The sequence below is a fragment of the Geotrypetes seraphini genome, chromosome 8 (genome assembly GCF_902459505.1).
Source record: "Geotrypetes seraphini chromosome 8, aGeoSer1.1, whole genome shotgun sequence".
In the NCBI taxonomy this organism is placed as follows: domain Eukaryota; kingdom Metazoa; phylum Chordata; class Amphibia; order Gymnophiona; family Dermophiidae; genus Geotrypetes; species Geotrypetes seraphini.
This window is the reverse complement of record NC_047091.1, coordinates 126,637,551-126,664,909: the sequence shown is the minus strand read 5'-3', so window position 1 is coordinate 126,664,909 and position 27,359 is coordinate 126,637,551. Positions and strand designations below refer to the sequence as shown.

The following is a 27,359-nucleotide window of genomic DNA, read 5'->3' as shown; positions in this document are numbered from 1 at the left end:
CGCTTTTGAATGGCAGCCTTACATATTTCTTCAATGGAGGCTGATCTCAAGCAGGCTACCAATGCTGCCATGGCTCTGACATTATGAGCCCTGACATTGCCCTCTAGAGTCAGCCCAGTTTAGGCATAATTGAAAGAGATGCAATTTGAAATGGTTCGTTTACCAATGACAAGCCCCTATTGGGATTAAAAGAAACAAAAAGCTGAATGGACTGTCTGTAGGGCTTAGTCCGCTCAATATATAAGGCCAGTGCTCGCTTGCTGTCCATGATATACAGTGCGTTCCCCAGGATGGGCATGAGGTTTGGGAAAAAATGTTGGCAGGACAATTGACTGATTTAGATGGAACTCTGACACAACCTTAGGATGGAACTTAGGGTGCGTGCAGAGAACTACTCTGTTGTGATGGAACTTAGTGTATGGGGGATTCACCACTAGGGTCTGAAGCTCACTGTTCCTATGAGCTGAAGTAATTGCCACCAAATACACAACCTTCCAGGTCAAGTATTTCAGTATACAGGAATCCAGTGGCTCAAAAGGAGTTTTCATCAGCTGGTTGTGGTAAGAACAGATAGTGCAGCTGGTTTTAAGAAGGGTTTGGACAATTTCCTGGAGGAAAAGTCTACAGTCTGTTATTGAGAAAAGTCTATTATTGAGAAAGACATGGGGCAAACCACTGCTTGCCCTGGATTGGTAGAATGTAATGTTGCTACTCTTTGGGTTTTGGCAAGGTACTAGTGACCTGGATTGGCCACCGTGAGAACAGGCTACTGGGCTTGATAGACCTTTGGTCTGACCCAGTAAAGCTATTTTTATGTTCTTATGAATATAGAAGAGACTATACTTGTCCCGAGTGATAAGAGTCGGAAAACAGATAAATCTCCATGTATCTTCAGTTGAAAGTTTCAGAAGGGGAAACCAGATCTGCTTCAGCCAAAATGGAGCAATGAGGACCATAGTTCCTAGCCTTGCTTGAGTCTCAGCAAAGTCTTCTCTGTAAGAGGTATGGGAGAATATGCATAGAGAAGACCTATTTCCCAAAACAGGAGATAAGCATCCAACGTTAGTTTATTGTGTGACCTGAGCTTGGAACACTACCAAGGGACTTTGTGATTAGATGGAATGGAAAAGAGATTCACTGAAGGGAGTGTCCCACACTCGGAAGTCTCTCATGAAATGTCCACTTTGAGAAACCACTCAGGTGGTTGCATAATCTTGCTCAGTCTGTTGGCCAGGCTGTTGGATTTGCCTGCCAGGTGCATGGCTCTGAGAATTATTCTGTTTTGGATGGCCCATTTCCATATCCTGATGGCCTCCTGAAACACATGGTATGATCCTGTCCCCCCTTGCTTGTTGGTGTAGTATATTGCAATCTAGTTGTCTGTCCAAATGTGTACAATTTTGTTGATTCACCAATCTCTGGAATGAGAGTTTTATGGTCAGATGACATCTGCTAGGAATCTAGGGTCCACTGGGCTGTTTTCATGTTTAGACATGCCAAGGGAGGTGTGAAACTGAATGGCTAGCACAACTAGTGTGTCCACCCCAGTCACAGGGAGAATGCTCATGCTTGAATTGTATCTAGCAGGGATCCAGTCACTGGATTCTGATCAGATGGGATTTGGGATAGGTTTAAAATGCATCCTAGTAACTCTAACACCCAAATAGTTCGCTGCATTGACTCCTGAGCACCTTCCTTCGATGTGCTCTTTACCAGCCAATTGTCCAGGTAGGGAAACACATGGACTCCCAGCCTGCCTAGTGATGCTGCATCTACTGCTAGACATTTTGGAAGCTGATGCAAGGCTAAATGGCAAAACGAAATACTGGAAGTGATGTGCTCCCACCCAAAATCTGAAATATTTCCTGTGACCTAGAAGTATTGGGATGTGGGTTTAAGGGTATCTTTTAAGTCCAGAGAGCATAGCCAATCTTGTTCCTGAATCATTGGGAGAAGGGGGTCCACGGAAACCATCCTGAAATTTTCTTTGACCAGATATTTGTTCAGGGCCCTTAGATCTAGAATGGGACATATCCCCCCCCTGTCTTTTTTGGAATAAGGAAGTACTTGGAATAGAATCCTAGCTCTTCTTCCCCTAGTCTTTAGAAGATAGAGAGTTCCTCTAGAAGTACTTCCTTGTTGTGAGAGCAGTACAAAGTGGCTCCTGAGTGGCCTATTTGCAAAACTCACCGGTTGAAGTTTACAAGGAGCCACCTTTCTTAGAAAAAAAATTCAACCTCACCCCTACCTGAAGGTTGTCTGGTATGGTTACTTTGTGTCTATGCTCTGCTGGAGTCAGTCATAAATTCATCCCTTGTTGTGACTGGCAATCCATTTGGGGCTTCTGCGCATGTTGTTGACAAAAATGAACGGGTTGAGGCTGAACTTGCTGTGACGGGAGAGAAAGAGTATGCCTACGCCTCTAAGAGTAATAGGATTCTTGCTTCAATTAGACCAAGAACCTCCTAGATTAGGAGGATTTAGAAGGTGCTCGCCGAGAAAGAGAGGCATATACCCGCATTGTACAGGGTCCACACCCAGGGCTCTGTGGATACATCGTCCACATTCATTTAGCCTGCTTGCCATTGGAGATTAATCTGTTCGATAAGAGCACAATGGAAGAAAACTTTATAGCAGCTTGACACACCTTCTCTAAGGGACTGCCCACCATTGCTCAATAGTCATTAGAGAAAGGGGTATTCAGTAGATTGGGTCTCTAGGCCTGAAAGAGGGAGGGTGTAGATGAGAGGGGTAGGAGGGAATGAGGACTCTTCTATGTGTGTGTTTGTCACTTGACTAAGCCAATCAATAATGACTCAGATGCCATATGCACCAAGACCATTGCAGATGTGTGAGTGGACATATTTTGACAATCTATTTCATTGTCATGCTGATACCGCAATCACTGTACCTCATAACAGTATACAAAAGAAGAGAATAAACGGAACTCTTTGGGGAGGATGGGATAGAAAACAAATTAAATAAACTCATATTGGAACAACTAAACAAGGTTAGCAAGAGATGACTAGTAACAATCTTACTGGATCAGACCAATGGCCCATCTAGTCCAGTTTTCTGTTTCCAACAGTAGCCAATCCAAGTCAATGTACCTGGCAGAAACCCAAATAGTAGCAACATTGGAATAAAACCTTACAAGTCCATTAAACTGTCCTTCAACAGCCTTAGCATATTCTCAGACTAAGAACTGGGATTTTCACTGTTTTCTGTATGCTTTATATTGTAAAAATATTACCTGTTACAATTTAATGCATAGAAACGTTAATCATGTGTCTTCAAACTCTGGAAAAATAGTACCATCATTACAATTTTTCTGTCTGATAACAGGTGCATTTATTTCACAGGCGTTGTGGAATCTCTGCCAGTGAAAACTGTCTCACAAACTTCCTGTATCCAGGACTGATTGGCTTCATTACTCACTGAAGACTTGGACACCTTGCACTGCACTTTTAACTGCTCTAATTTTAACTACCAATTCTTTTATTAGTTTTATTGAAGTTATTTTTACCTGTTGTATTTTTGTCTTCTGCAGTTTCTCTCAAGGCTCTTCTGCCGCCGCGCAGCGGCGGCTCGCTGTGGACTCCGCCCCCCTTGCCGGTACATGCACTATAAAAAAACCCACTTTGCGGCGCACGCTATTACTCACTGAAGACTTGGACACCTTGCACTGCACTTTTAACTGCTCTAATTTTAACTACCAATTCTTTTATTAGTTTTATTGAAGTTATTTTTACCTGTTGTATTTTTGTCTTCTGTAGTTTCTCTCAAGGCTCTTCTGCCGCCGCGCAGCGGCGGCTCGCTGTGGACTCCGCCCCCCTTGCCGGTACATGCACTATAAAAAAACCCACTTTGCGGCGCACGCCTTTGGCGCGCGCCAAAGGAGCGCGCTTAAGGAGCATTTAATGCTCCTTAATGCGCTCCTTTGTGCGCTGCTACAGTGCGCTTTTATTAAACTTAACACTTTACCACTTTGGTCTACTGATCCCTACTATTTTCCTAACTCATTTACTCAATTTCGTATACTAAATTCTAATCTTACCTTAGATGTAAATCAATTAGTTCCTGACTTATTGCCAAATATGGACAAACTTATTTCTCCAATACCCGCTCATTGGGGTCACAGACCCCCCAACACAGCCAAACTTTCAGCTCATCCTTTCTATTCTGAACTAATCTCAATTCCTTTAACTTCATCTAAAAACATAGTCAATGATCATATCACTCCTCTAACACCCTCAAATAGTTTGTTTTCAGTCCCAAATAGTCTTTCACTCAGCATAGGATTAATTAATGTCCGATCAATTAAAACCAAACACCATTTAATCAAAGATATAATCTCTCAAGAGGCCTTTGACGTACTATGCTTAACAGAAACTTGGTTAAAAGACGGTGAGGAAGCTTATCTTTCTTACTGCTGCCCCTCCGGATTCTCTTATTTATTCAACCATCGTCACTTTAAACGCGGTGGAGGACTAGCTATTATTTTTCGCTCATCTTTACTAATAGGTATTGATTATTCCTCTCCTAATTCTCCCATTGAATTCTTGCAATTTTCTTTTCACACCAAACCTAAGCTCGACGCTTTACTTCTTTATTTGCCTCCCCCAATCAATAGCGAAAATTTAACTCAATTACAATCTCTTTTATTTGATTTTTGTTCTTCCACTCTGAACCCTTTAATTTTAGGGGACTTCAATATACACTTTGATGATCCCAACAATACTCAAACTAAAAATATCCTATCACATATTGATCTTTTAGATATGCTCCCTATAATATCAGACCCAACTCACTATTTAGGACATTCCATTGACATGGTACTCATTCCAAATTTCCAAACTGACAACTACTTTTTTAATTTCAGTAAACCAGTTCCTTGGTCGGATCATCATTTAATATCAATTTCTTATTTTATTACATCCATAAAATCTCAAACCTCTAAGAAAAAAGTTAAATTCAGAGATTTCAATAACCTCTCATCTGAGACTATTTCCACTGCATATTCTCCACAGTTGTTTGACTTCATCTCTACTTCACTAGATGATTCTCTCCACCTCTGGAATATAAATATCTGTCGCTTATTAGATACAGTAGCACCTCTTCAATTCAAAACCATTTCAGAAAGGAAATCTACCAATCCTTGGTATACAGAAGAGCTTAAACTTATAAAACAACAATTAAGATCAGTAGAACGAAAATGGAGAAAAGATAAATCATTAAGTAACTTGGAATTATTTAAAGAACACTCAAAATTTTATAAAACCAAAATAAATCATGCAAAAACAAAATATTATTCAGGTATGATTCAAAAAGCCGCAAATTCCTCTACGCTCTATCGCATATTAAATTCTATTACATACTCAAATAATAGGAAAAGCCAAGTAAATGAACTTAACCTTTCTGCCCAGGAACTAGCTAATTACTTTACCGAGAAAATCGATAAGATCAGATCTACTTTCACCTCTAATTCTTCCGGTCAAGAGCCAATCGAGACTAGTATATTATCTTCAAAATGTTCCACTTTTAAAATTCCTAATTTGACAGAAATAGAATCCACTCTTAAATCTATTAATATTAAAGGTTCTCCAATTGATCCAATTCCTCCTTTTTTTCTAAAGCGTTTCTTTAGGATCTTTGGCTCTGAAATTCTTACTCTGGTAAGTGAAAGTTTAAAACAAGGCATCGTCCCCAAAACTTGGAAAAGTTCCATTATTCATCCTATAATCAAAAACCACAAAACTAGCGCTGAAGACACGTCAAATTACAGGCCTATTGCCAACTTACCATTTCTGTCAAAACTAACAGAGAAGATTGTATTCAATCAGATCTCAGAATTCATTGAAAAAACAAATATTCTTCATCCCAATCAAACTGGTTTCCGACAACATCATTCTACTGAACACTCATTAATAGGCATGTCTACTATAATTCATTACTTCTTAGACCATCATCAATCTGTTCTATTAATCTCTTTAGATCTTTCATCCGCCTTCGACACAATTGACCACGAACTCCTACTTCATAGACTTCAATCAATAGGAATTACAGATCAAGTACTCTCCTGGTTTCAATCATATTTCTCTGATCGCTCCTCATCAGTTTCTTTCAATAACTCTACTTCTAATACTTTTACTTTAACTAACGGCGTCCCCCAAGGCTCCATACTGTCTCCACTATTATTCAACATATTTCTCGCTCCACTATTAACCTTATGCCAATCAATAGGCTTTAACGTCTTCGCTTACGCTGACGACATACAACTTTTACACCCTATTGATATTGATAATCCTTCAGATACTTCGGAGATCAACGCAAAATTAGAAAAAATACATCTTTGGCTAAACAACAATAGACTAGCATTAAACATTAATAAGACTAATGCATTACTCTTTCCCTGGAAAGATAACCCAAAGCTTAAATTTCCTATTGCCATTAAGGATCATCCTATACAAGAGGTAGATAATATTAAAATCTTAGGCGTAATTTTTGACCGTAAACTATCTTTTCATAACCACATCAGTCATGTCATTAAGTCATCTTTCTTTAGGCTTCGCCAAATTTGTTCTGTTTCACAATTCCTTAACAATAATTCACTTAATATTCTTATCCACTCTTTCGTTATATCCAAGATAGATTACTGTAACGCACTCTTTAAAGGCATTACTCAAAAAGAAATCAAACGCTTACAGATTATACAGAATACCTCGGTCAAGCTTATCTTTAAAGCCAAAAAATTCGACCATGTCACTCCACTCCTTAAGGAAGCCCATTGGCTTCCTGTTACTCACAGAATCATTTATAAACTCAGTTTGCTTACTTTCAAATCTCTTTCTCTCAAAACTCCGGCTTTTATATATAAATCATTAATCCCTTACACCACGAATAGAACATTAAGATCTACCGACCAACATCTACTATCAATCCCTTCACTTAAAATAATTAACACACGACGCCAATTTATTTTTTCCGTCACTGCTCCCCAAACATGGAATTCTTTACCTTATCAATTGAGACAAGAAGTCAACTTAGAGAAATTCAAGAGAAATCTGAAAACATTTTTATTTAATGATGCATTTTTAAATTAATAATAATTTCATCATATCAACTTCAGGATCAAGCTTTACCCCTTCCTCATGTTCTTTCCCTAAATGTGATCCCCATCTTTATTTTAAATTGTAACTTCTTGCCTTCTCGTTCCCATTGTTTCTAGTATTGTCTTTTTTTGTCTTAAGTTCAGTCAACTATCTTCAATGTTTTAACATGTTTATACTGTAATTTTTAATGTACATCGCTTTGAATTAAGAAAAGCGATTAATCAAAACCTAATTAAACTTGGAAACTTGGAAACTTTCCTCTAGTTTTATGAATTAATGGAGAAAACACACAAATTCTTTGTTCTGACAGCATCTGTAAATTAACCAGAACAGAAACAGGCAGGAAATAAGTACAGACCAAGATGAAAGAACTAGAAAAGATATACGGTAGTACTAAAAGTCACTGGAAGCTCAAACCTTGCAGACACATTGGGAGGCAAAGATATGAATGTTTGGTGAACTAACCTGCAAAACCTCAGACCTGAATGTTAAGCTGACCTGAATATAATTACCCTTGTATTTAATGTTATCTTTTAACATGATTTTGAGCTGCAATCCAACCAGCTAAGTTTAAGCCTGCAATAATTTACCAAGGTTTGTCTGGCTGGCTAAGGAGCCTTTTATGAAAGCTTAGTGTGCACTTAATGGCATGCGACCCATAGGTATAAAATAAGATGTCCGTTAGAATGTGCTAAGCTTTCGTATAAGGGCTCCTTAGTTAAGGCTAGATTCACTAAAGTCAGCGATCGTCGCTGCTAACTGACACAATTCACCAAACGGCCCACTGCGTGTTTTTCTCCTTTATTGCCCATTTTCCAATCCAGTCATGCAAATTAGGAAAACCCCATGCAAAGCAGCCAGGTGATTGATTCACTTACTGTACATTGTTTGGCTATTTAGCATCTGGTGTTACTGATCCTAAAACCCAATTGCTGTAGACTTGTCAGTAACACATATTTTGCATTTATTACACATGCAAAATATCTGCCCCATAAAAATAAGAAGAAAAAAGCCACCACCACTGCAAACAGCCCTTCCCCAACAATTGTGCATCCCCCTACGACAAACGCAGCAACCCTAAAACAAACGGCAGGAGGGATGCTCACTCCCTCCTGCCATGAAGGCGCTCACTCCTTCCCCCCTGATAAAAACTGCAGGAGGGATGCCTACTCCTTCCTGTCCAGAAAGACCTCCCCCTCCCCCTGAAGAAAAAGGCAGGAGGGATGTCCACTCCCTTCTGCCCCAAAGGCGCCCACCAACCTGCTCCCTCCTGCCCAGAAACACCTCCCTCCGAAGAAAAAGGCAGGAGGGATGCCCACTTCCTCCCTGTACCTTGAAGTTGAGAGCAGGAGGTACTGAAAACACCTTCTGCTCCTCCCGCGATGACACTGGGTCTTAGGCCCTTCCCTGATGCATCATGGGATGCACAGGGAGGGGCATAAGGGCCTGATTGGCTCAGACACCTCAGGCTCCTTGGATGCATTGGGGAGGGGCCTAAGGCCCAGTGTCATCGAGGAAGGAGCCAATCAGGGACCTCCTAAGGCTCCTTCCTTGAGCATCTCTCCTTCCATTTGTTTTAGGGTCACCGCATTTGTTGGGGGGTGCAATTTTCGGGGGTGGTTGGGGAGGACCGTTGGCAGCAGAGGAGGGTTTTTTTTTAAATGGGGCAGATATTTTGCATGTGTTCCCGTGCAGACCTTTATTCAAGACAAGATTGGATAAGTTCCTACTGTAACAGAACGTACGCAAGTAAGGCTAGATTCAAATAGGGCACTGGTCTTTGACCTAAGGGCCGCCATGTGAGCGGACTGCTGGGCATGATGGACCACTGGTCTGACCTAGCAGTGGCAAATCTTATGTTCTTATGTACCTGTCGGTAACACAGTTAACGACAGGTCTATAACAATCAGGTTTTAGGATCAGTAAAACCCAATGCTAAATAGTCAAGCAATGTAAGTGAATCAATCACTTGGCTATTTTGCATGGGGTTTTACTAATTTGCATGGCTGGATCGGAAAATGGGTGATCGAGGGAGAAAACACGTAGTTTTGTAAATCAGGTCGGGTAGCAACGATCTCTAAAAACAGGTTTAGCAACGATCGCTGACTTTAGTGAATCTAGCCCCTAGCCCTTAGTTGTTTAGAGGTGAAAATCAGCATTAGGCAGCTAATTTACAACTCAATAAGAAACCTTAACCCCAGGACAACAGGAAATAGGTGAAAGCTTGACTCTTTTCTCAAGCCTTTAATAATAGAAGAAGCAATTAACTTGCTGGTTGCACACACACAAGGACCAATGATGACTGCACATACTGTAAGCAGGACTTGCTTATCCACTCCTACCCTAGCTGAGATTATATTCTGACTTCACATGCAACTTTATTTAAATTAGTACCCTTATTTTCTAACTCCCACTCTATTTTATTTGTCTATGTGTTCCACCTTATACACTGTATATGTCTGTTCAAATGTATTCTTGTATATTGGGTTGACATAGCATACTATGCCATACTATGTACTGTTATTTGAATATTTTTATTGCTGCAATTGTCTGCTGCCATTGTTCAACTTATTCTTGCTGTACACCACCTTGGGTGAATTTTTTCAAAAACAAGATATATAAATCCTAAATAAACTCACTTTCTGAATTCAGGAAAGCGCAGAATTTACACAGAAGATCTCTAAGAGAGATAAAAGGATTGTAGAGTTGAGAAATTTGTGTGTGTGGGCAGACTGAGTAGACACGTATATGGTCATTATCTGCTATCATTTTCCATTCATTTCCATGTTAATCTACTTGCCTACTTAATAGCATGGGGGTAGGATTTCACCCTGTGGGACCGCTGCAGAAACATTTTCCACGCTTTTTTGCCATGGATTTTACTAGCCAAGCAATGCAGAAAGCGTTTCAGCATGAGTATTAACTTTTGCAAAAATCCTGACCACACATCACATTAAAATGAATGTTAATGCAGTGATTCTCTATTTTGTGGCTATGCAAGAAAAATAAAAGTTTTGGATACACAGCTAATGTGACAAAATTATTGCTAAATGCAGAGCAGTGGGCGGGCCTAGAAAAGGGGTCAGGGATGGGAAGATGACATTGAACACCAGCAGGGACTAATTTTTTTTTTTAAGTAAGGGAGAGGGGGATTGGATTGGGGAGGGTTAAAGGAGGAAGAGAAGACCGCTCGATTACTAGGAAAAAGTGTTTGGCATGAGTGTAGAAGTCACTTGATCACCAGGAACAGGCTTTGGAACTAGGAGGGGGGGGGGAAGAGAGTGAGATCGGGACAATACCGATGGCCAGTCACTGTTCAGGTACTGACAGAAAGGGTGACATTTCACAATGAGCTTCAGATTAGTGCCATGTTTTTCAAGGTGTAAATAATTTGCATGTTCATTGCTTATAACATGTGCTGAGCTGGCTCTACTGCTTCTTTCTGATTTGGCCCCCTTGGGATCAAGCTGGCTAGATCCCTTGAAATCCAGTCCCTATGTATTCAAGGCAGCTTTGAGAATAAGTACGAAGTGATTCACTCTAATTCAAAATGGCAATAAACATACTGGTTTCAGGTTATCTCCACCTTAAATTCAACTGATAATGTACAAAGTTTGTTAGCACCTGCAACTTAATTATAGAATATAGCATAACTTCCCAAGTACACCTTGAATAGCAGGTACTATAATGTCTTGTCTGAACATGTTTTCATTTCAGCAGCATGAGTGAATTTAAATTATAATGCAGGCATGACACCTATAAGTAAATAATTTAATTTTTCTGAAATGGAATGCTAACCAACAGATTCCCTTTCTCTTTTTTCAAAGTTAAGGCAGCCTCCACCCTGAACCTTATTTCCTTTGTTAATGGCAGGAAGTTAATTATCATTATAGAAAAATGTAATCATCCCTTTAGTTTTTAAATTCTCCAAATATTTTTCATACTTTATAAGCAGCTACTCCTAGCTTGCTAGACAAGTCAAATAATTCTTTTCTCTACACGTGAATATCTACTCTATTGTTCATATTACATATATATGTTTGGGTTTTATTGTTTGTTGCTCTGTATTAGTGAGGGTCTTTATACTGAAGAAACTAGTTTAAAATATTCAATTTGCTATCAGTGCTATCATTCTCTGCAGGACTCTGTGCCAGTAAACATAAGAACCCCCATGCCTACAACTCTCTCCTCATGCCCTGAGGTGATCTCTGAAACTTACAGTGCTACTCTGCCTTTCTCTTTCCAAGGTGATTGATTCCCCAATATCTTTTTAGATGTGTTGCGAGTCTTTGATTTTCTAGATGTTAGCTGTAAACCACATTGTTTTATGAATGATTCTGATCAGTTTTGTGGTATATAAACCTGTATTAAATAAATAAAATGATGGCATGGGGAAAGTAATCTTTACAGAGAGGAAATTATATTCTTATATAAGGCATGAGGCAAGTAAGCTGCACAGAGAAGCAGTTGCATACTTAAATGAAGGCATTCAGATGCAACTTGCAGAGGGGCAGATGCATCCTTAAATGAAAGGAAGGGAAATATGCATGATATCAACTAAGATTTATTTATTTGGAAGTGTGAGTATATTGGAGGAGGCTGAGAGTGAGTCCCCTTCTATCAACTAGATCATCAAGAAGCTAGACACATTTTAATTATAACTAAGACTCCTAATGCAGGCCAAAAAGGTCAAAACACGATCGTGTTGAGTCTTTTATGAATATCTGAATTCAGCACCTAGATCATCTTCACTGTGTTTGGTGTTCTGATATAATCTGTGGAGCCAGTTTTCCTGTTCTGGTTGTCTCTTGGACACAATGACAGAACTAGGATAACACCTCTATCATAGACAAACTATTTTCTAATCAAATTTTCTCTAAGTGACCAACTAAAGTGGACAGCACCTTCCTGAGTTTGGAAAGAGATCAGAGACCAGAAAAATCGGACTACTCTGAATTAGAGAGCTGCACAGGAACGGGGACGACGGGAATCCCACGGGATCCCGTGGGGATGCCCCTTTGGGTCACGGGGATCCCGTGGGGATGCCTCCGAGGATCGCGGGGTTCCTTCAGGTTGGATTGCACTCGAGCCGCGAAGCTAGTCTTCTTCTCCTTACCTGCCCTGACGCAGCACACAGCCGAACGGAAGTCTTCCCGATGTCAGCGCTGACGTCGGAGGGAGGGCTTAAGCAAAGCCCTCCCTTCCTCCGACGTCAGCGCTGACATCGGGAAGAAGTCCGGTTGGCTGAGTGTGGCAGGGCAGGTAGGGAGAAGGCAATGGCGTACCAAAAGGGAGGGACGGTCCGCCCTGGTTGCAGCCATGTGGGGGAGTGTGCACAGCCGGTCAGGTCCCCTTACCTTTGTGGCGCTTCCCCCAACCGACCGACAACAGGCCCGGCCGACAAACCTCCATGACCTGTGCCGTGAATCTAAATTACCTTCTTACAGCAGCTTCAATACTCTAGCTGCTGTAAGAAGGTAATTTAGATTCGCGGCTTCAGGGCAGGGAGGTTTGTCCGACCGGGCCTGTTCTGTTGTCGGTCGGGTGGGGAAGCGCCACAAAGGTAAGGGGCAGGGAGGTAGAAAGGAAAGACATACCTGTCTCCAGAACATCAGCACCTGATATATGAAAGCTTAGTAGAGCTGCACAGAGGTGTCTTAAGTAGCCTGGGGAGTGGGCTAGTGAAACAGAGAGAAGGACCCAGGCCCATAAGCCACTCTAACCACTACATTTATGGTGGAAAATGTGAGGCCACCAACCCCCCCCCCCCCAAAACCCTACTCTACTGCCATATAGGAGCCACCTGCAGCCATAAGGGCTATTGGGGTTTTAGACAAGTGGGTATAGTGGATTTGGGGGGCTCACCATAATCTATAAGGGAGTTCTGGTGAGATGTTTATGTGGCATCCTTTATGTAAAGTTCACAGCAGTGCCCTGTAAGGTGTCCCACTGCTCTGTTGCCATGTCTGGGTGGCCAGTCCATCACAAGATTAGCCCCTCCCACGTCCAAATGGTCTAGTTCTGGGTATTTGGGGCTTGCATGAATTTTTGATTGAGAAAATCGTCTATCTGAACGAGTTTCGGAAAAATAAATAAATATATATATATATATTTTAGATGTACTTTTCGAGAATGGGCATTTCCCCACTGTCCACTTTGGGTGCCTAGTACTCTATGTCCAAATTGGACTGACAACCCCACAATCTTGTTACTGAGATGTTAACAGTAAAAATCAGATACCAAAATCCACAGAGAGAACCAAAAAGAAAATAAAAAAGAAAGAAAGAAAATAAGTGATTAAGAGGACCGGAAGGGGTATCAGACAACCCGGCACACAAAGATTGGGTGCTGGGGACAATTCCTCATTTAACCCCACGGAACCTCCACCACCTAATATTATATTTTTTTAATTATTTTTCTATAAAGTTTTACTTGACTGTGTTGCTCCTTTCATAATACTTGTTATCACTGTTGCGTTGCTACATTGTATAACTAGTAACCATTACTTAGCTTAGCTTGCTGGCAAAAAAATCTTTCCCCAGAACGCCAACGCGTTTCGATGTCCTTTCTCAAGGCGACATGGGGAGCTGAAATTACACACAAAAAGAAAAACAAAACAGCCCATTAAACTCACAAACCTTAAACAGAAAAAATCAAAATAAATTAAATCAACTAACTTACTTACTTTGAATTAAAGTATCACTGAGTACCACCAACCGGCTGCAAACGCACGCCGAGGCAGACTAGCTCTGGGATTTAAATACTCCCCACCTGAACAGCTCTCCCGGGAAACACCCACAACCCCACAGATTTTTCTTAAAGGGGCCCTGCCTCAAACTGCAGACTGGCTAGCCTATACATCAGATTGAGCTAACCAATCAGATGTTTCATTTAACCCCTTAGGGGACATTGAATCTAAAACAAACATCCACCGGAGTTCACAACGGTTAAGCCTCCGGACAGTGTTGCCTCCCTCCCACCCAACTATGATCTGGTCCAACACTCTCCATTTAAGATCTCTTAACGTGTGCCCATGCCTGATCCAATGACGGACCAAAGGAGACGATTCAGCGTGAGTATGGACTCTCGATTTATGCTCAGTTAAGCGGACCCGTATGGGGCGAGTGGTTCTGCCCACATACAGCATAGGGCAGGGGCATTGTATCACATAGATTACATTTTCTGACACACAGGTGGTTTTGTGCTTAGTCTGATAAATAACCCCCGTACTCGCGTGGGTCCAATACTCCCCCGAGATAGTAAACTCGCACCACTGGCATGATCCACAAGGAAGATGATTGCCCCTAACCCTGGGGGCACTATCCTGAAGTTTGTAATGATTAAGCAACTCCCCCAAATTCCTGCGTCTACGATAGGAACACAGAGGGGTTTCTTCAAGAGTGGGGATGGCCAGTCTGGGGATATACCAGTATTTTTTTACAATCCCCGCAACCCGGTGGGCAAGGGTGGAAAACTCCTGCACAAAAGCTACCAAGTCATGGGACTGCTCCTCTCTAGCCACATCCTGCAACAACCACTCCCTGTGGGCGTGTTTAGCTCTTTTATACGCCTGTTTAACAGTGGCATACGGGTAACCCCGATGATAAAATCTTGTTTTCATATGTTTAGCATGGCTGCGGAATTCATCTAGAGAGTCACAAATCCTTCTTAGCCTCAAAAATTGACTGATCGGCAAACTTCTTTTGAGGCTCTCCGGATGGAAACTGTGGAACCGCAACAAACTGTTGCGGTCAGTCTGTTTTCTGTACAGCGAGGTCTGTAAATGAGACGCCCCCTTGATAATTAAAATGTCCAAAAACGGTATCTCCCTGTGATTTATAGTGGCCGTAAACTTGATATTATGATCTAGGGTGTTCAAAATATCAATGAAAGACAACAGCTCATCTTCAGTAGAAGTCCACACACAAAGGATGTCGTCAAGAAATCGTTTCCAGATTTTGACATTTCTGAAAGCTGGTAAAGGGTAAATCAGACGTTCCTCCAAATCAGCCATAAACAACGCTGCTAAAGAGGGAGCTAAAGATGCTTTCAGAAATGTCAAAATCTGGAAACGATTTCTTGACGACATCCTTTGTGTGTGGACTTCTACTGAAGATGAGCTGTTGTCTTTCATTGATATTTTGAACACCCTAGATCATAATATCAAGTTTACGGCCACTATAAATCACAGGGAGATACCGTTTTTGGACATTTTAATTATCAAGGGGGCGTCTCATTTACAGACCTCGCTGTACAGAAAACAGACTGACCGCAACAGTTTGTTGAGGTTCCACAGTTTCCATCCGGAGAGCCTCAAAAGAAGTTTGCCGATCAGTCAATTTTTGAGGCTAAGAAGGATTTGTGACTCTCTAGATGAATTCCGCAGCCATGCTAAACATATGAAAACAAGATTTTATCATCGGGGTTACCCGTATGCCACTGTTAAACAGGCGTATAAAAGAGCTAAACACGCCCACAGGGAGTGGTTGTTGCAGGATGTGGCTAGAGAGGAGCAGTCCCATGACTTGGTAGCTTTTGTGCAGGAGTTTTCCACCCTTGCCCACCGGGTTGCGGGGATTGTAAAAAAATACTGGTATATCCCCAGACTGGCCATCCCCACTCTTGAAGAAACCCCTCTGTGTTCCTATCGTAGACGCAGGAATTTGGGGGAGTTGCTTAATCATTACAAACTTCAGGATAGTGCCCCCAGGGTTAGGGGCAATCATCTTCCTTGTGGATCATGCCAGTGGTGCGAGTTTACTATCTCGGGGGAGTATTGGACCCACCCGAGTACGGGGGTTATTTATCAGACTAAGCACAAAACCACCTGTGTGTCAGAAAATGTAATCTATGTGATACAATGCCCCTGCCCTATGCTGTATGTGGGCAGAACCACTCGCCCCATACGGGTCCGCTTAACTGAGCATAAATCGAGAGTCCATACTCACGCTGAATCGTCTCCTTTGGTCCGTCATTGGATCAGGCATGGGCACACGTTAAGAGATCTTAAATGGAGGGTGTTGGACCAGATCATAGTTGGGTGGGAGGGAGGCAACACTGTCCGGAGGCTTAACCGTTGTGAACTCCGGTGGATGTTTGTTTTAGATTCAATGTCCCCTAAGGGGTTAAATGAAACATCTGATTGGTTAGCTCAATCTGATGTATAGGCTAGCCAGTCTGCAGTTTGAGGCAGGGCCCCTTTAAGAAAAATCTGTGGGGTTGTGGGTGTTTCCCGGGAGAGCTGTTCAGGTGGGGAGTATTTAAATCCCAGAGCTAGTCTGCCTCGGCGTGCGTTTGCAGCCGGTTGGTGGTACTCAGTGATACTTTAATTCAAAGTAAGTAAGTTAGTTGATTTAATTTATTTTGATTTTTTCTGTTTAAGGTTTGTGAGTTTAATGGGCTGTTTTGTTTTTCTTTTTGTGTGTAATTTCAGCTCCCCATGTCGCCTTGAGAAAGGACATCGAAACGCGTTGGCGTTCTGGGGAAAGATTTTTTTGCCAGCAAGCTAAGCTAAGTAATGGTTACTAGTTATACAATGTAGCAACGCAACAGTGATAACAAGTATTATGAAAGGAGCAACACAGTCAAGTAAAACTTTATAGAAAAATAATTTAAAAAATATAATATTAGGTGGTGGAGGTTCCGTGGGGTTAAATGAGGAATTGTCCCCAGCACCCAATCTTTGTGTGCCGGGTTGTTTGATACCCCTTCCGGTCCTCTTAATCACTTATTTTCTTTCTTTCTTTTTTATTTTCTTTTTGGTTCTCTCTGTGCAAATTGGACTGAGACATATATTTTGATTATGCCCATCCACGTAACAAAAGCCATCCAAAGTGACCAGAGGGGCAAAGTAAAGACCGCTTCAACCAAGGATAGGGACACAATCAACATTTACCTCAAAATGCACCCCAAATCGAACATTCAAGGGTCTTATGGGACACTGCAAGGCCACTCACACATCACACATACACCCACAGTCTGAAAAAAGAAGACACAGAAAAAAGTGGAGAAAAAGCCTCAGTTAAGGTTCATATGGCTAAAGAAAACTCCACTTATGTGTCTTCACTATATCAAAAACAGTGGTGAACAAAATGAGGCATAATAGCAGCCCCACCAAAAAACACCTCACATCCAGCACACCAATATCTCACATACAAATATTGGTGTGAAAAAAGATTGCAGTCCAGAGGCACAGTCAGAAATATTGCAACTTGAGCAAGGAAAAAAGAAAATCTTAGCTGTCCACGAAGTCCCAGCTGTTTCCAATCAGGCTTACTCCCAAGCCCCACTACCCGTGCCTCGTGGGTAAACAGCATTTTGAGGTAAATGGACAAAGTAAAGACCCCCATGTGCACTGACCCCATCACACCCCCGCAAAGCGCAGAATAAAAACGTACATACCTGCCTCTGGAACATCAGCACTTGGCATAGGAAAGCCTAGTAGAGTTGCACAGAGGTGGCTTAAGTATTCTGTGGGGTGGATTAGTGGGTTTTGAGGGTGTTTTGGAGAGCTCAACAGTACTTATATGGGAGTTCTTGTGAGATGTTTAAGTGGCACCCTTTTTGTGAAGTTCACAGCAGTGCCCTGTAAGGTGCACCACAGCTCTATTGCCACAGTTCATTACATTGCTGGCCCTTCCCAAGTCCAAAGTTCTTGTTCTGGACGTTTCTGACCTGGATTAATTTTTGGTCGAGAATGTGATATACAGATAGACGTAGTGGTGGTCTGGACAATCAGATGCCTGAACGTACAGATGGATGATTCTCCAAAAAATGTATACTTTATATGTATTTTTTAAGTTTGGACATTTGTAACCTGCCTACTTTGGGCGACTAGCGCCCTATGTCAAAATCAGACTTAGACATATTTTTTGATTATTCCCCTCATTACTTCAGATTACCTCAGATACAAACTTAGATTTTAAGCCTTCCAGGGATAGAAAAATACTTACTGACCTGAATGTAACTCGCCTTTAAATACTGAGAAAGGCATGAGTTAAATTCAAATCCCTAGAAGTGTTTACTGCTGCCTGCAGGAGCTTTAGAAGGGCAGTTCCTCAGTAGAGCATGCATGTCCACCAATATGCATGTCTATATATACACATATAATATCAACATTAAGGCTTCCCAAACCTTTTCTGGTTATCCCATGACCAGTCAGGTATCCAGAATAGCCACACTGAAAATGTATGAGATACTATACTCCTACTATAGAAACTAATACATAGAAACTTATCTTATGCATATTCAATGTCGCTATCCTGAAAACCAGACAGGCTACAGTGTTACCAGAACAGGTTTGGGAAGACATAATAAACAAACATATAAAGAAAGAGCTATATGCTGTATTTAGCTGTGTAGGAAAGCATGACAGTTCTGCAGGTGGAGCATATTATTCAGGAATCATCTGTGGGTGGCTAAGTTATTTCCATGACATCCCAAAATATCTTTGCTTAACCTGGATGAATAATGCATACAGTTCTGCCAAAGAAATGATACACAAACTCCACCCTCAGAAACAATTTCCACCTGTAGGCTGCAAGGTATCAGGTCTTCAAAAATATCTCAAACATTGGATGGAAAAATGTTCTGTTGTAGCCAGGGGTAGACTTCATGCTTTAGGGAGGTAGGAGTACTGGTGCATGAGTCTTCCTTGACCATGATTTGTGGAGTTATAATGGTTGATAGCAGCCCCTAGGCTTAGGGCTGTCAAAAGTGGTTGATATGTGAAATCTGATCTGTACTATTAATGCAGGATAAACAAAGTTCAGAGGGCAGTTGGAAACCCAGCCTTTTGGATTCCAGCAACCTCTGTAAAACATGCAGTGAATGACTATATTGATTTTTTATCTCTCTCACCTGAATGGCAGTATGCTCAACACTATAGTTTATTGGCCAGCTTCTAGGCTTCGAATATCAGCACATGCTCAAGGCTTGCCATGTTCAGCACCTCTGAATTTCCTGTTTCAGGGGGAGGGGGGGAGTGGACACTGGCAGGCAAGGAACATGCACAAATGCTTAAGGCCCCGTGCTAGCTGACTGCAATTCCATTTTATTAAGCAGATTTCAGCATTGCCACCTGGGGGGGAGAAGTAAGAAATCAATATTTAACATAGGAGACAGAAGAAAAGTAGTAGAGACTGATGTAATGAAGAGACAAAAATTTTCTGGGTGCTATGTGGCTTCCCCCTTTTCTGCTGCCTATGGTCACAGGACTCAATATTCAAAGTGGTTTAATCAGGCAGGAGAGGTTCCTGCCCAGTTAAATCACTTCTGACCACCTAAGTGCCGATATTTGGCAGCACTTAAGTGGACGGTGCTGCTGAGTATTACCTCAGCCTGTCCCTGCACTGTTCGGTTAGTTTTGGGGTAGAACCTGGGCAGAGGACGGAAGGAGTCAGGATATACCTGACCATATTCAGTGGCCATATTCAGACCGTTAACCGGTTAGGTAAATGACTGAAGTTAGGACAGCAAAATGGATGTTGCACAGTTAATCAGGCACCACTCTGAATATTGGCGGTACCTGATTAGCTTTCAAATTTTGGTATTAGCTAACCTGCATCTCCCCATAACCATAATCTCAAACCCCTTTCCCTCCCACCCTGCACATATTCTGAGGAAGTCAGAGGGCCTCCATCCATCCCCTACCCTTGTAGGCCCTCCCAGGTCTACCCATGATCACCTGGTGGTCCAGTGGGATCCTAAGGGCAGGAGTAATGTTCATAAACCAACAGGGAAAATGAAAAAGAACAACAGGCCTAGAATAACCAGCAAATCTCTAGCTCAGGAACACCGTAAACATGACAGTCATGCTACATTACCAAGCTGAGACACCTCCAAAAGAGGACACCAAACAAGTGACTAAAGGAAGCATGTTCATTAAGAAAACTGCAGCAGAATAAATACAAGGGTTAATCAAAAAATAAAGGCAAAATACATTTAAAGGCTTTAATAGAAGTAACTGTGGGCAACTGAACATATCACATTTCCACATAGTCCCCATGCAAGACGACGCTTTTGTTGTATCATTCAACTAGGTTCTGCATTCCTGCAGAAAATAAGTTTTTTGGCTGCCATCAACTAAAGCTCTACCGGGCTCCTACCAACCATGCCAGAGGCTTCTGGAGTGTATCTTTCTAAGGAGACCAGCAGGACAACAAAGCATGCTGGAGCAGATACATGTGTGCTCTTGCCTACTGAACCACCTCTATGGTCACTGTCATAGAGCCCAGAATCTGGAGGTAGTGCCACGGCATAGGAGCAGACATTGCCAAGAAGTTTGCGATCTATCTCGTCAGCTTTCATTTGCGCGGTTTGGAAAGAAAGACACAGCCCTCCAACATGTAGAAGCATACTCTCATGTACTCCAATTTCTGCACCAGCTCTAAGCGACTCTTGCAGAAGTTGACAACCCTACCCAGATCCTGCAATTGCTGGAGTACCTGAGTCACCGCCTGTTCCCCTTCCTTTTTAGATGTGGCCCTGATCAGCCAATCATCCAAATAGGGGTGCACCTGAATTCCCTTCTTTCTGAGATGGGCTGCTGCTATCACCATTATCTCGGAGACTTTGTAAGCTTGCTATGGAAAGCCTATTTAAACTGTTGGGGATCTTCTTCCTCAGCCAAGAGGGCAATGGTGGTTGTACAAGGGGATGTAGTCTTACCAAAAATAATCAGAAACATTCTTCTCAACTCACTTGCAGTTAAAACTGAAGGGAGCTCCACAGCACTGGAGAAGGATATGGAACTGAAAAATGTATACTGTATTTCATCCTCCTTCAGTCAACTCAGGAGTATGGGACACTCAGCTATTGTCAGGACTGGTATGCTTTGTGTAATAGAAATGTCTTTAATACTGCACACTGTGGATCACACTCTTTTGAAAGAGTGTACACTTTTTCCAAACAGTGTGCATTATTATCCCTGTTAACAGAAAATACCCAAAAAACCCAAAACAATCTCCTAAATGACCTAGGAATCGATACTAAACAATTATTTTCACCCCTTGGTGGCAATAGATATGACTTTCTTTAAGTCTCTGCTCCCCAACAGTGTTTGAGTTGAAAATGTATCCAAAATCTTTTGCATCAAATAGTCAAAATTTTAAATTGGATTTCCAAATCAGACTAAACCATGCCTTGAAGTTTCCTTGTACAAATGCCTGACTCAAAAACATGTGCTGCAAGTCATTAAGAAACAACAAGGCCTGTCTCACATGACCACATAAGTTGAGTTCTTGTGACTAGTCAGTATTTCTCATTTTTCTCAAAAGTTAATTTGCTTACATTATAGCTATTCTGAAGAAAAGGGAGACCCAAGAATGACGCCCCCACAAAAAAACATCTCAAAAATAGACTTCTGGTAAGTGGGTTCAAAACTCATGCTTAATTCAGCTAAAAATAAATGCACAACAAAAGAGTTTTCTTTCTGAATTCAAAGCACTACAATGCAGCTGGTTGTATGCCGATGACTGCATAAACTTGTTCAATTCATTAGAAGTACTTGTACTACAAAATGAAATAAAATGTGGGTACGGGATGAACAGCCCTGATGGAAGAGAAAAGGAGTCATGGAGTGTATATGATCACCTGCTTGGAACTCATGTGCATGTGATGATTATATGAATATTTCCAATCAAGAAGAAAATACTACACTTTGCTACTGAAAACAAGTTTTTAAATGCAGGAAAATGCAGTCTTTTTTTTAACAGGAAATCAGTCATGCTAACACAGTAAATGAATGAAAGGACAGTAGAAAAAGATCCACATGGTCTATCAAGTCTATCCAACAAGATGGTCAGAGCTGTGCCCACCATTCTGTGCGGGCCCCAATCATTCAAACTTAGACAATGGGGCCCAGATTCTCTAAAAGTGCGTCCCAATTTTAGGCAGCTGTAGGCGTCCTACAGCTGTCTAATCAGCCAATCGGGATGCACGTTTTTTAAAAAAAAATGCTCCCCAGGCAGGCCTGAAGGCGCCTCCGGGAGCCTAGGGAGACCCGCAAGATGCCTAAGCTCGTCTAAGGGCCTTAGGCGGGCCTTAGGCTGAACCTAGGCAGCCCTACGCGTCTCCCTAGTAGATGAGAAGCTTAAAAATGTAGGCCAGCAAAATGCTGGTCTACATTGTAAGTAAACGCGGCCGCTATACTTATCGCGGCAAGGGATCTCTCTGCCGCTATAAGTATAGCGGGCCGTGGCCCCTGACCGATCACTGGCAGGAGGGTGCCCAAACCCTCCTGCCCGAAGACGCACCCCCCCCCCGACACTACCGACCGCCCCCCCCCCCGACACTACCGACCGCCCCCCCCCCCATTACCGATCCCCCCCCGACAATATCGGTCGCTGGCAGGAGGGTGCCAAATCCCTCCTGCCCGAAGACGCACCCCCCCCCCAGCGCTAACAACCCCCACTCCACCAAACCTGTTCTTACAGATGGGTCTTGCACGTCGAGCAAGCAGGCACGCCTTGTCGAAATGAGGCGGGCCCGCCCCTTCCCGGCCCATCCCGCCGAAGCCTAAGGCCTGATTGGCCCAGGCTCTAGAAGCCTGGACCAATCAGGCCTTAGGCATAGCGGGTCCGCCCATCCCCACTTAATCTAAGGCCTGATTGGCCAATCAGACCTTAGACTTAGTAGGGATGGGCGGACCCGCTATTCCTAAGGCCTGATTGGTCCAGGCTTCTAGAGCCTGGGCCAATCAGACCTTAGGCTTCGGCGGGATGGGCCGGGAAGGGGCGGGCCCGCCTCATTTCGATGAGGCGTGCCTGCTTGCTCGACGTGCAAGACCCATCTGTAAGAACAGGTTTGGTGGAGTGGGGGTTGTTAGCGCCGGGGGGGGGGTGCGTCTTCGGGCAGGAGGGATTGGGCACCCTCCTGCCAGCGACCGATATTGTCGGGGGGGGAGATCGGTAATGTCGGGGGGCGGTCGGTAGTGTCGGGGAGGGGGGTGCGTCTTCGGGCAGGAGGGTTTGGGCACCCTCCTGCCAGTGATCGGTCAGGGGCCACGGCCCGCTATACTTATAGCGGCAGAGAGATCCCTTGCCGCGATAAGTGTAGCGGGCCGTGTCTAATCTAACCCGATTCTCTAACCCGCGTCTGTAACATGGACGCCGGTTACAGAATCGGGGTTTAGTTTAGGCCGATTCTGAATAGGACGCCTCTCCCGGGCGTCCTATACAGAATCAGGGCCTAGGTGTCTTGCGGGCCTCGCCTTCAATATAGGCGGCCTGCCTGGGGAGCATTTTTTTTAAAAAAAATGTGCATCCCGATTGGCTGATTAGACAGCTGTAGGACGCCTACAGCTGCCTAAAATCGGGACGCACTTTTAGAGAATCTGGGCCTGGTTGTCAAGTCTCTACCATGTCAGCCATATAGGCAGCCAAACATGATGGAGTCTTGGTTATGACCATACATCATCCCTCAAGTATTGATGACAGTATTCAACTTACCAGTCAAGATGTCTTCCCCTCCCCCCTCCTCGAGATGCACAGGACCCTCTCGCTTGCAGTACATGGCAAAGTGATCTAAAACACTGGCGTTACCAAAGCTTCACCTGTCTTTTGCCATTTGCAAAATACACACTGTAGAAGTCTGTCTAGCATCAGCTTTATTTCCCCCTTCTAGTGATTCAGTGATTTATCTAATTCTTTACAGAAACCCCCCCCCCCCCCCCAATTTGGCTGAATTGGGAAAGAAAACCAAAAAGTCAAAGAATTATAGAAAAGCAAAAAGTGATAAGCTACTTCTTAAATGAGAGAAAGGTGGGTCGGAATCTTTATCTGCTATCATTTTTTTATATTTCTATATTGTCAGTAGTCTTGTGCAGAAGCTAGTAAAGTCCCTGGACTGAGGAATAAAATCCAGGGTCGCTGCTCTTGACCCCAGAGATTATGTTGACTGGAAGAAAGAATGACACACAATGGCCTACAGAAGTTGGGATATGTAATCAGACATTTGAGATACAGAGAAAACTGAAAATATTAGGGGTCTGGTTGGACAGTACCCTTAAAATTAAACATCAGATGGGGGGGGAGGGGGGCAGACCTGGTACAAGGTGAAGTTGGGATGTGTTTTGGTACTCGCTTTCCTTTGTTGTACACCTTGCATTCTTGTGTGTTTAACTTTTTCAAAATGCAATAAAATATATTTGAGAAAATGAAACATCAGATTCTTTCTGTAGTAAAATCTGCTTTTTTTTTCAGTTGCGGTTGCTGAGAACATTAAAACCGATGATGTCGATATTTGATTTTTGCATTGTGGTGCAGGCAATAGACATTTTGAAATTAGACTATTGCAATGCCCTTTATCTCGGGATTATGACCATCCAATGTAAAGCTCTGCAGATGATTCAAAATGCTGCTGCACGGTTGATTTGTGATCTGAAAAAATTTGACCATATAATGCCGTGGTTGAAAAAACTTCATTGGCTGCCTGTACAATCACGTATTATTTTTAAGACAATAGTGTTGGTGTTCAAGGTCACCAAGAGATTCCATGTTATTTGTCACAGGCTATGGCACTTTATAGGCCACTCACAGCTTTGCAATCTGAGGGTGCAATACGATTGTTGTTGACAAGTTTTTTCAGCAGTGCACTATGAGAGTACTAGGTCCTCCGCTATCTCTTTCATGGGAGTAACGCTGTGGAATAAGTTGACTGGACCACTAAGAGCTCTTGTAGATTTTCAGAAGTTTAAGAAACTTCTGAAGACTACATTAGTTGTAAAAGCATATCAATAAATATCTTTACTGGGCTATGAATGTTTTTGTATTGATACGCTGTCATATGCCGCAAAATATGACTGATCTGAAGGAACCGCTGTTATTGTTTGTATCATATGTGCTGCTCGACATTGGCTTGTGGGACCATCAGTTCAGTAGCAAAGCTAAAAAGCCAACAAGGGGAGGTGAGTGGGTTGTGAGACTCTATGCCTCAGAGAACACCTGCTATAAGTAAGTATCTTGCTTGTTGAAAAGTTCTCAGCCCAAACAACAAAGTTGAGGCAGTCTCCATCAATCCAGTGATTTTTCACTTTTTTCATTTTGCATTTTTCTGATGGAACGAAAAAAGTGGAAAATCATTGAACTAAGTGTATAGCCCTTGATGGCGACTGCCTCAAACTTTGTTGGTTGGACTGATAATTTTTTAATGGCCCTTGAAAGACTCCCAAGCTGCCAGGATCATGGCTCTGGATGAGGAAAATGGATATATAAACATGAACTTGAAGAAACCCAAGTGGGTCGGAGGGAAAAATGACACTCAGGAAGTAAAGATATTTTGCAAAACTGCTTGTCCAAACCGATTGTCTCTTCTGGAGCTTTGTTCCAAACAGTAGTGATAAGTAAAAGTATGGATGGAGGACCAAGTAGTCGCTTTGCAGTCCTCAACAGATGCAGAGCAGAAATGAGCCACCGAAGCAGCCATAGTTCAGACCTTGTTGGCTGTTACATGGCCCTGTAGCATCAGCCCAACCTGAATATACATGAAGGAGATATAGTCTGCTAGCCAAATGGAGATGGTTCTCTTGGTAACTGGAACTCTGAGTTTGTTAGGGTCAAAAGCCACAAAGAGCTGCAAGGATCCTCTAGGAGATTTATTGTGTTCTGTGTAGTATGCCAGAGCACATGTGCAGTCCAAGGTGTGCAATGCTGCCTCTCCAGGATGCAGTTTTTTGAAAGAAAACATGGAGAACTATGGATTGAATGAGGTAAAATTCTGGGATGACCTTAGGTAGGAATTATAGATGAGCGTGAAGTACTACTGTGTCATGGTAGAATCTTGTGTAGGAAGAATTTGACACCGGAGCTTGAAGTTCACTCACACAACATGCAGACATAAGGTAATTGAGGAAAATGACTTTCAAAGTGAGAAGTTTGAAAAAGCTGAATACGTCTGGTAGCACTATAGAAACAATTAATAGTAATAGTAGTAATAAGAGCAGATAATACCATATTAAGAGGTTGAGGTTGTGATTTTTGTGCCCTTTGTTGTCTTGCATGAAGTCATTGAGGAGCAGACCTAGAAGATGACGAAGGCTGATTGTAAACCTTTTTGGTGTTATAATAATAGGAACATCTAAAAAATGAAAAAGACTGAGAGGTGTGTGGTTTAGAAAAAGTTGTGGGGTTTGTTTTAATCTTATCTGCAGCTTCTTCAGTTTTATCCCCAAATAGTTTGTATCCCTCACAAGAAACATTTGAAAGGTGTTCTTGTATTGAAATTTCCTGATCACACTTTAAGCCAAACCAAACAGTGCATTGCAATTCCCACTGTAGATGTTCTGGAAGACATATCAAAAGGTAAGATTACTAGATGTCCAGGTTTTCCTGGACAAATCTTCTTTTTGAGGGCTCCCTCGGGCATCCAGGTGACTTTTTAATTTTTCTAATTTTGTCTGGATTTCAGCAACAGTACACGTGGGGCCGCTCTGCTGACTGACATGGCACCGCCCTGGTGAGGCACATACTGTTGGATGTACCGGTCCTCTGCTCCAGAACAGGAACTGACATCAGAGGGTGCCAACAGTGCATGCCTCAGCAGAGCGGTGCCACATGAGCAGGACTTATTTATTTATATTTCCTGAGAAATTTTGGATAGGAAGATTCTTTTTGCTGATCTTGCACTCCTGAAGAGCATGCTAATCCCCCCTCCTCATATGCTAAGGGATTTTCTGGTTCCAAACTATTTTCTATGGTTCTAAGGGACTTCTGGGTTCTTCTTCAATTTCACAGAAAGGAACAACTATATCAGGGTAAGGTAAGATTCTGGTGATTCCAACCCCATATATGCAGGGGGATGTAAAAGCTCATATTGAAAAGGATTTTGCAGTATACTGAGGTTTGGGATTTGATATGCTGCTTGGATAAGGCATATTAAGTGATTTACAGTCAAACATTTTCCCTATATGTCCCTATCTGTATCTGGGGCAGTAGAGTGACTTGTCCAGGGTCACAAGGAACAGCATGGGGTTTGAACCCACAACGTCAGCACGCTGAGGCTGTAGCTCTAACCACTATGCTGCACTCCCTTCTGAGGTGATGCAAGAAATGGAACCTGTTTTTCCTTTTGCAGGACTGGAATATCCTGATGGGGCTAAGCATCCTCCTTGGGGTACAACCAGTACCTCTCTACATCTTTGGGGGTAAAGGCATATAGATGTGCCAGAACTCTGGCCCCCTTGATAGCACCATCACACATCTCCCATTCTGCCAGCATTATGCAAGTAAGGACCTTGCAGAGAAGAAAATG

General features: G+C 42.6%; 1 protein-coding gene across 3 annotated transcripts in view; it reads right to left on the bottom strand.

The window, feature by feature from the left end:
• The window catches only part of GNG7 (G protein subunit gamma 7), a 79,810-nt gene that overhangs the window by 22,037 nt on the left and 30,414 nt on the right, over nt 1-27,359 (bottom strand). The window contains exon 1 of one of the 3 annotated variants that reach the window (XM_033956242.1): nt 3,254-3,365. The exons of the other annotated variants lie outside the window; for them this stretch is intronic. The gene's annotated coding sequence lies outside the window, so the exon portion shown is untranslated. Of the gene's footprint in view, nt 1-3,253; nt 3,366-27,359 lie in introns of those variants that run through there. 3 annotated transcript variants of the gene reach the window in all.